This window comes from Zootoca vivipara, chromosome 11 (genome assembly GCF_963506605.1).
Source record: "Zootoca vivipara chromosome 11, rZooViv1.1, whole genome shotgun sequence".
Taxonomy (NCBI): domain Eukaryota; kingdom Metazoa; phylum Chordata; class Lepidosauria; order Squamata; family Lacertidae; genus Zootoca; species Zootoca vivipara.
Genome location: NC_083286.1, coordinates 10872716 through 10883450, shown reverse-complemented (window position 1 = coordinate 10883450; position 10735 = coordinate 10872716). Strand labels below are relative to the sequence as shown.

Sequence of the window (10735 nt, the reverse complement as noted above, 5' to 3'; positions counted from 1 at the left end):
ACAACCATAGAAAGGGAAGCTGTCTGCTTTTTAGATCTGCCCTCCCAAAACTTGGTATAATGTTATCCTTTTAAATGCAAGCCAACTTTTTGAAGGCAAGTGGGTGCCGCTGTGGTCTAAACCACTAAGCCTAGGGCTTGCCCATCAGAAGGTCAGTGGTCCGAATCCCCGCGACGGGGTGAGCTCCCGTTGCTCGGTCCTAGCTCCTGCCAACCTAGCGGGAAGGTAAACAGCATTTCCGTGTGCTGCTCTGGTTTTGCCAGAAGCGGCTTAGTCATGCTGGCCACATGACCCAGAAAAACTGATTGCAGACAAATGCCGGCTCCCTCAGCCAGTAAAGCGAGAGGAGCGCCGCAACCCCAGAGTCATTCACGACTGGACTTAACTGTCAGGGGTCCTTTACCTTTTAACTTTTTGAAACAACAGATGAGCCCAAATGCAGCTATCCTTTGCAGCATGAACAAATCTGTAATGCACTTTTCCAGCCAAATAATGTGCACAAAAGTGTGTGCATTCGGGGAAGCGGGAATAAAATTTGAGATACCAGTGAAAATACCATACAAAAATGCATTTTAGAGGAAATTCTGTATATGAGCTGGAATTCAATGTGAAAATGCATATATTGGGAGCAATTCACATAAACTGCTGATGAATTTTCATCAGGACCAATAGGGAAATGTGAAGAGTTGAATTTAAGTGTGTAAGATTGAGAAAACAAAATTGACAGAATATTAGAAACACGATGAAACATCAAACATAAAAAACTTCCCCAAACAGGGCTACCTCGGTAGTGGCACCCGCCCTGTGGAACGCCCCCCCCAATCAGATGTCAAGGAGATAAACAACTATTTGACTTTTAGAAGACATCTGAAGGCAGCCCTGTATTGGGAAGCTTTTAAAGTTTGATGTTTTAGCATGTTCTGCTGTGAGCTAGCCCAGAGTAGCTTGGGAAACCCAGCTAGATGGGCAGGGTATAAATAATAAAATTATTATTATTGTTATTGTTATGGCTTGAAATGTAAGCCAACACAAAATATCAAAATGGTGATGCCAGTAACGTACAGCATAGTGGAGGAGAGGGGCTTACCTGAGCTTCTAGCAGGTGAATCTCTACCACTTACTGGGGGTGTGGAGACAGGTCAGTGTGGTGCAAATGCACCAGCAGATTCAATCTGAAGCTCATGCCACCGAAGCAGCGCCATGCCAGCCTCTCCAGCATCTCCCAATAAATGATCTCTGCCCCACCATAAATTTCACTACTGGGTGATGCTAACAAATGGAATAGGCAAAGATAATTGTGAGTCCTATATGTGGGGATGATTAGGGAGGCAGGATATATTATTTAATGATATCCTTCCTAACCTGCGCTAGCAACAGGGAGAGCAGGATCCATGCAGGGGGCAGAACCTAAGGAGAATAAAAATGGTGAAAGGATTGAAAAATGGAAATTTAGGTGGATGGCATCGTGCAGTAGTTAGAGAATCGGGGAGACAGCAGGAGAGGAAGAAGGAAGTGTGGTTGTTAGGTTGAGGCAGAGTGGGAGTGGGGTGAGGAGTTATACTGGATTATTTTATGACCGATCAAGATGGTCGAAACTGGATTGATTTATGAAACTGGCTGTCCTTCTGGGAGATTCCGAGTCCAGGGGAAGGGGGGGCTGACATAGGTGTTAGTGTTTAAATGTTATTAGGATAGAAGAGGTAATGTGTGAATTTATGGATATTTGGGGGAATTAATTTTAGGCTAAGAGGCGAAATAGAAGATTGATGGTCGGGAAATTAATTATAGGTTAGGAATAATTGATGAGTATAGGTTAAAGATAATTGGTGTTTATAGATTAGGAATAATTGAGAGAAATTGAAGAAAAAATGTTGAATAAATTAAGGAAGATGGAAATATATAAATGATTTAAGATATACAGTAATGATTTAAGATATAATATGCAAATTGCTTAAGATTGATTAAAAATGGACCCAGTGAGGGGGGAATCGAGGAAGTCTACAATGTTAAGCAAAATGTAAGATTGTTGTTAGGTTTTTCTTTTTCAAAATTTTTTTAGTTCTTGTTTTTTATTTTTTATTTTTTTATTTTTTTATTTTTTAAAAATGAATAAATATTATTTGGGGGAAAAAACTTGAACTAGCAAGTTCCATATTCTAGCAGAGTTCCAAACATCCCCCTTTTTAAAAATTATGCAGCGATCAGCTTGTTGCTGACTCATCTGAGTCTTACTATTAAAGATTCCTTCCTGGTAAAGTCCATTCTAATCCCTCTTAGAAAGAATAAACACAAGAATCTGATTAATGTTAATATAAATGGGACCTCAGCTGCTGAAGCTGATGTACAACAATACAGGCCAGAATTGATTACCTGTGCCTAAATTATGACTTCCATCTCTTTCGGAGGAGGGATTCCCTGCTATGTCTTACATGGAATGGGAACAGACCAAATGCTGGAAGGCTGGCATCCAACGCCTCTTGTCCCAATATCAATTATAAGATCTTCAGGTGGCCATGAAGATGGATAAGAGGCACTTAAGAGACTGTCTCTTTAGGTCTGATGCAGAAAGGGATCTATCCATGGTTGCTTCTATCAAGAGCTCACCATGGTTCCCACTTATCAAAATGGAGCATGCCCGAGCCAGATACCTGACAAAGCTCCCACTTGCTGTACTAAGAACCACTTTTACAGAACTACGATTCCATTCGATGCCCTTGGCGGGGTTGGATGGACAGTACGGCCAAGTACATTACGAAGAGAGACTCTGTCTGTGTGGACAACCCTGCGTTGAGGACCTGTGCCATTACTTGAAGGAGCGTCTCCAACCCCATCATTCTGCCCAGACACTGAGGTCCAACACCGAGGGCCTTCTGGCGGTTCCCTCGTTGTGAGAAGCCAAGTTGCAGGGAACCAGGCAGAGGGCCTTCTCGGTAGTTGCACCCGCCCTGTGGAACACCCTCCCATCAGATGTCAAGGAGAAAAACAGCTACGAGATTTTTAGAAGACATTTGAAGGCAACCCTGTTTAGAGAGGCTTTTAATCTTTAATTGATTATTTTATTCTTGTGTTGGAGCGGCTGGGGAAACCCAGCCAGATGGGCGGGGTATAAAGTATTATTTATTTATTTATTTATTTATTTATTTATTTATTTATTGCAGTGCCCATTATATACAGACCCAAGAGACCAATTTATAAAACTCCTGTTTATGAATGGAACACATTGAATAGGGTGGAAAGGGTGAAATGGCTGTTGAACAACACCGACGACTTTATAAGTAGCACTCTATGCGCTGGCAGCTAAGAAGATCAGGAGGAAGGAATTAGAATAGCGGTCTATTGGAATAGCGGTCAACTGCAAACAAATAATGCAAGAAATAATTTTAGTAGCCGTGACTGTGGTTTTATTGTATGTCTGTGTCCGATGATTTTTATGGTTATGGTTGTTGTTTTTTCCTCTTTTTCCCTTTTCCCTTTTTGTTCTCCTTCTGAATGATGCCATGGCCTATGGCTAGTGCAATAAAAAGTTTAATTGGATTGGTTAATATAAAAGTAGTTTACTCACAGATTCATTCAGGTTCACAGACATATCCCTGAAAGCAGGCTTAGGTTACATAACAACTAGAACTATTCCATAAAGTAGTTAGTCCCAAGTGACTGCGACTAAGCACTCACTTCTCCAAACACACAACAACGTATAAAATGGAGAAGACACACAGATCAGAACATGGAGGCCGTGTACACCACCATCGAAATACAACAGACCACACCCTCTGCAAGTCACATGTAGTGGAAGTACAGTACGTCCCAGCTCAGGAGGAAACAGGAAGTCTTCTCCTGAGTGGTACAAAACATCCCCTAACATGTTCACTGTAGGAGTGTTGTACTTGACTGCAGTTTTACATCCCACACTATAGCCAGCAACGGCCACATGACCTGGAAGCTGTATGCCGGCTCCCTCGGCCAATAATGCGAGATGAGCGTGCAACCCCAGAGTCGGTCACGACTGGACCTAATGGTCAGGGGTCCCTTTACCTTTACCTTTTTAGTGCGGTATATAAATTCAAACATCATCATCAACAACAACAACATGGATTACGCAATTAAGTACGTTTCCGAGCACAATTCAAAGTGTTGGTACTGACCTTTAAAGCCCTAAACGGCCTCGGTCCTGTATACCTGAAGGAGCGTCTCCACCCCCACCATTCAGCCCGGACACTGAGATCCGGCACTGAGGGCCTTCTGGCAGTTCCCTCGTTGCGAGAAGCCAAGTTGCAGGGAACCAGACAGAGGGCCTTCTCAGTAGTGGCACCCGCCCTGTGGAACGCCCTCCCAGCAGATGTCAAGGCAATAAGTAACTATTTTACTTTTAGAAGACAACTGAAGGCGGCCCTGTTTAGGGAAGTTTTTAATGTTTGATGCTGTACTGTTTTTAATATTCGGTTGGAAGCCGCCCAGAGTGGCTGGGGAAACCCAGCCAGATGGGCAGGGTATAAATAATAAATTATTATTATTATTATTATTATTATTATTATTATTATTATTATTATTATTATTACAGGTTGCATCTGGCTTCTCATTTGGTGCTTAGATTCTGGCTTGGTTTCAGAGAAAGAACCCACTCACTTGTTTTTTTGTCCATGCTATTTCTCCTGTGTATACGATCCTGCAGAATGAAACACAAAAACAGCAGCATGGAGAAAGAAGTATAGCAGGAGAAAGAAGTATAGCAGGACATTTCCATAAGTCTAGGAACATTCCCATCCTCAGCTTCTCTGATCATGAAAATAGCTGCAGGCTGTTGTGGATCCCCTCTGTGCAAAGTTTGATATGCACAAATGTTTCCCCACACAATCCCATCCACTTAGGGGGAGGAAACTCTTGGGTTCGCTGGTTGCGAAAGTTGCCTTGTGGATGCGGCAAACCACACAGTGCCTTTCTGCTCCCGGAGTCGCTTGCTTTGCATGGCCACACACAAAACAAGCGCATCAGGCATGGGGAAGGCATTGTGCTCACATTTTCAGCTTTCAGCCATGTCTGAACTTTTCCCATCTTTAAAAAAGGCTTTGTGATGTGTCACAGCAAGCTGCTGTTAGCAAACAACAAAAACAAAAAACACACAGAGAGATTCAAAAGATATTGAGTTGTGATGGTTGCCTGGACTGCTGCCCCCACCTATGGTACTACCGATAGCTTCAGAGAATATTTCCAGTTGTTCAGCATTCCCATCCATGTATGACCGGTGGGATTATTGACAGTCCGTTGAAAAGAGTTAGCAGCATGTTAGCACAGCCTATTGTGAGAGGCATATCAATAAGCAAAGTTTGTAGAAAACGGGAGAAGGGAAAATTGGGTTAAAAAGCTGCACTTTAAAGATGCTCAGCCCTCACTTTCAGACAGCCTTCTGCCAAAACCTTTTGAGGGTCTCACCAAAGCTCTTTTCTTTACACCAATAGAGGATGTGGGGGCGCTGTGATCTAAACCATAGAGCCTCTTGAGCTTCCCGATCAGAAGGTCGATGGTTCTAATCCCCACGACGGAATGAGCTCCCATTGCTCTATCCCAGCTCCTGCCAACCTAGCAGTTCGAAAGCACACCAGGGCAAGTAGATAAATAGGTACCGCAGTGGCAGGAAGGTAAATGGTGTTTCAGTGTGCTCTGGTTTCTGTCACGGTGTCCCATTGTGCCAGAAGCTACTGTTAGGTCCATCATGAGACGTCGGCCAGCTTCCAGTCACAGATACCAGCAGCCTTCAAGCAAGCAAACTTGCCTTATTACAGCTCCCTAGCATCCCACTGCCAGAGGATTGCCTCCTTCCATTCACCACTTTGCCTCCTCCAAGTGAAAGAAACCTGGGCAGTGCTGAATGTCACATCCATTGCCAGGTGTGTCCTAATGGAAACAGAACAGGGCTTTCCCCTTGGCCTGCCTTTATATCCACTCAGTTGCCAAGTGCTTTTGTGACATCACAAGAAACCCACAGCCAATGGCAACAGCTGGGGAGGCATCATCTTCATTGCTTTGAGCCCACACAATGGCGAGTGATTGTGTGCTTGTTTATTTGGGATGTGGGTGGAGCTGTGGTCTAAACCACTGAGCCTCTTGGGCTTGCTGATCAGAAGGTCAGCGGTTCGAATCCCTGTGATGGTGTGAGATCCTGTTGCTCTGTCCCCCAGCTTCTGCCAACCTAGCAGTTTCAAAGCACACCAGTGCAACTACATAAATAGGTACCGCTGCAGTGGGAAGGTAAATGGCATTTCTGTGTGCTCTTGTTTCTGTCACAGTGTCCTGTTGTGCCAGAAGCGGTTTAGTCCTGCTGGCCACATGACCTGGAAGGCTGTCTACAAACGCCGGCTCCCTCGGCCTGAAAGCAAGATGAGCGCCACAACCCCATAGTCGCCTTTGACTGGACTTAACTGTCCAGGGGTCCTTTACCTTTCTTTTTTTTAAACTAATATAGGTAGTGCGGTGCCACAGATAGGAAAAGGTACAATTCAAAAGTTCAGATAGATTTCCCATGGAAACGCATTACTCTAAGTCTGGGAAAATGGATTTAAAGTCTTCCTCCAAGGGTTTTTTTACTTCCTTAATTAAAATCTGCATTTGCAGTCTGGTCTATTAAGGAGGGCTATAGAGAGGCCTCCAATAAAACATGTAAAATAGATGGGTAAAGCAGTTGCCTAAATGAAATCACAACTGCCCACTGCTTGATTTCTATAATAAGAAATGCTCAGGTTGAAGCCTGCTTCCAAACGTGGCCAGGCTGCTTTCTAGACTCGCTAGCAAGGGCCATTTGTTCAGCGCGTGCTCAGATGCACTGATTTTATTTTGATTAATTCACATGTTTCAGAGCTCAGCTTTGGCGCTGCAAACATGTCCAAGGACTGTTGTTGTGATTCCTGGCTGACAAATTAGGACCACTGCTGTGAAGCACCATTTTTTTTAACACTTCAGCAGTTTTAAGTCTTTTAATTTGTATCAGCATTGCATATAATAGATTGCTCGGTGAATAGCAAATAGTTTTCTGGGTGGAAAAGAAGAAGTCAGTTTTGGCTGGCACCACAGCCTACTCCCAGATGAGATGTTTACTCTGGAATTACGATCCATTCATTTGGGTGGGGTGGGGAGGTCGGCCATATAACACGCTAATCAAATAGTTGCAGACCCTCCAAGTGTCCCTATTTTCCAGGGACAGTCCTGGATTTACTGAAGCTATTCTGGTTTCTGATTTGATCCCGGAGTGTCCCACTTTTCCTTAGGATGTCCCAATTTTCATGAGAGGAATGTTGGAGGGTGTGGAGTTATGTGACCCCACGAACCAAGGAAATAAATAACTATACGACCTTTAGAAGACATCAGACTTTAGCTGCAGCCAATTCCACTGACTTCCTTCTCAGTGGACATTGGGGTATAAATCAGGAATCCTATTTCCCTAAAAGGGGGGTGGAATATAACACAGAATGAATGTGAGAAAGAAGCAGTTTGTTCATAAGTCACACAAATAACCCTCCAAGTGTCCCTGTTTTCCAGGGACAGTCCTGGATTTACAGAAACCAACCCAGTTTCTGATTTGATCCCGGAATGTCCCGCTTTTCCTTAGGATGTCCCTATTTTCACCAGAGAAATGTTGGAGGGTATGGAGTTATGTGACCCCCTGAGCCAAGGAAATAAGTAACTATACAACCTTTGGAAGACATCTGAAGGCAGCCCTGTATAGGGATGTTTTTTAATGATTAATTGGTGGCATAAAGGTAAAGGTAAAGGACCGCTGACCAGTCACAAACGACTCTGGGGTTGCGGCACTCATCTTGCTTTAATGGCCGAGGGAGTCAGAGTACAGCTTCTGGGTCATGTGGCCAGCATGACAAAGCCGCTTCTGGCGAACCAGAGCAGCACACGGAAACGCCGTTTACCTTCCCGCTTGGAGCGGTACCTGTTTATCTACTTGCACTTTGACGTGCTTTCGAATTGCTAGGTTGGCAGGAGCTGGGACCGAGCAACGGGAGCTCACCCCATTGCATGGATTCGAACCTCCGACCTTCTGATCAGCAAGCCCAAGAGGCTCAGTGGTTTAGACCACAGCGCCACCTGCGTATAGGCGCATATTCTGTATAGGACTGCTGCCTAAATCACACTTTTGTGTGCAGATGAACTATTCTTGTTGCTTCATAGGATACTTCTATTTTGGCACTGATAGATGTTGGCTTGACAAATTTTCGCAAATGGCTCTCTGCCAAACGCAGCTCCCACCTGCTATTTAAAATGGTCCCCACGGCCCCATCACGTTGCTGATGAGTAAATAGACCCATCCCTTTTATCTCTGCAATGTTGCTAATAAGCCCTAGAACCATTGGAACTGAAACAACTATCTTTTCTCCTCGAGGATTAAACCGGAGCCATTGGTATACAAACCCTTTTCATCGCCTTGGTCCTGATTTGGGATTCAATGAGAGGAAGACCAAAGAGATGGAGAGAGAAAGAGGGGGTGAGATAATAGCAGCAGCCTACTTAAAAGTGTGGGAGCTTTTATCTGCCACACAAACAGCAATCCCTAATGCTTCTGTTTAATTATTTCCCGTTGTTATGCATAATTTACAGTACCACTGACAGTCATGGGGGCTGGCGAATATGGTAGTAAATTTAAGCCTAAAAATAAAGTGCAGATGTTTGTAATTAACTTGCTAGTGAAACTGGCATTTTGTTACTGTTTCCAGCAGACCGTTTTAGCTGCTGTCATGCCTATTATACTTTAGATTTAGGGTGCTTCAAGATTGGGAACTTCTAACGCAATCCATTCATTGCTCTTCCACTGTAAACTGCATGTGGAATCGCAGAGCTGAATTTGCGTGTGTAGACCCTTTAACCTTCCCCAAATAAATTCAGACAAGACTCAATTTTTTGGGTTTTGGCAGAACTTGGGCCACAACTTTATTGATTGCAATCAAGTGCGTGGTTGCATAGGCTCTGGTTTGACTAGCTCCCTGCACCCTTGCAGGCAGTGCTGACCCGGGCCACACTGTAGGTCAGCCTTGGGTGAACACCCGGCAAAGTGGAAGGCGGGGTCATGCCAGTCCACCAGCCAGATGCGCCCCTGGACTCAGGCTCAGGGCATAACCCCTCTCAGGGTTGACCAACCAAAGAGTCCCAGGATTCCTTTAACGGAATACCCATCACATAGGGATGGCCAGACCACTCTGTCACCCCTATCACCTGAACCAGAGCCTATCCGCAACCTTACAAGTTGTGACGATTTGCTACACGGCAGGCAAAACCCAAATGGCACCAGCCAATCAGCCAAGTGGGGAAAATTCCTGTCGTGCCCCTGGCCCAACGACAGACGACACATGACGGCATAGCAAGGTCATGCGTGCAAGCCCTAAATATAGGGAGATGTGGGCGGGTGTTCCGATGCACTGGCCCAAAAGAGGAAGCTCAGGGACACATGCATCAGCTTAAATAGAGGTCCCTCGACAGACTTTAGCTGGCATCCCATTGGTCTGATTGCACCCAGCATTGAGGGACCTCCAATAGGGTGTTGTGGCCATCCAAACGTTCCCACCCACAACACCGGGTCTGGTTGCCAGGTCACACTGCAACACGTGCCCTCTTGTTAGGGAGGACCTGATTTCCACATGGGGGGGCATCACAGTTTCTAGGCTTTGAGCATCCTTTCTGCACTAGAAGGCATGTCACAGCTAACTGGGTGGAGCAGGGGAGTTCCTGAACACCACCTACACACACACACTCCGGCGTATAAGACTGGGCATATAAGACGACCCCCAACTTTTCCACTTAAAATATAGAGTTTGGGATATACTCGCCGTATAAGAAATACGTATAAGAAATATGACCCGGCGTATAAGACGTCCCCTGACTTTTGAGAAGATTTTCCTGGGTTAAAAAGTAGTCTTATATGCAGGAATATACAGTGTGTATGTGTCCTTTTTAAAAACACACATCTGTCCATGACAAACGGCAGAGAGCTTGGAAGATATTCCAGTCTGGAAGGAGAATGCAAGGATTTATGGGGAAGCTGGACAGAAAACATAGGCTTTGTGGTAAATCTCGCCTGAAAACATTTCAGAGGCTGTTGGAAAAGATCTGGACTATGTTGCATTAAAAGGATTGGAAAGAACTTGGAACTTTGATTAGAATGGCAGCAATTATCGATATTCAGAACCCTCAGAATTTGAAGCATGGGGAAGCAAATTTTTTATAATTCGGCATAATATTTGGTTTAATAGATATATATTTGTATAATTTGGAATAATTGGTTCGATATGATTGATTTGTAAGTGAAAAATCTAATAAAAATTGATTTTAAAAACACACAGCAATGTTCTATTTCTGCTGCCTCTGGACACTACTGTGTTCTCACCACAAGTACCCCTGGCGGTTGGCCCAACCCAATACCTGGCTTGGCTCAGTTGGCAGAGCATGAGACTCTGAATCTCATGGTCCTGGGTTCAAGACCCACATTGGGCAAAAGTTTCCTGCAGTGCTGGTGGTTGGTCCTTGTGGCCCCTTCCAACTCTACAATTCCCAAACATTTCCCAGTAACAGCAGGGAATGCGCGTGAAGCATTGAAGAAGTCACAGAGAGACAGAGCATTGCATGATGTCATCCATGCCTTCTGCAGGACCCTTTCCACCATGTGCCTTAATTGGACTTTATCTTGTATGGCATCAGAGACACTACACCCAGCTGGTGTGCTTACTTTCCAAGTCCCGGACTGCAG

At 44.6% G+C, this 10735-nt stretch overlaps 1 non-coding gene across 1 annotated transcript; it reads left to right on the top strand.

Annotated features, from left to right (window-relative positions):
• The first annotated feature begins 10408 nt into the window (after positions 1–10408).
• TRNAQ-CUG (transfer RNA glutamine (anticodon CUG)) lies at positions 10409–10482 on the top strand. The gene has a single exon. It is a non-coding gene; the product is annotated as a tRNA-Gln (tRNA).
• The last annotated feature ends 253 nt before the right edge of the window (positions 10483–10735 follow it).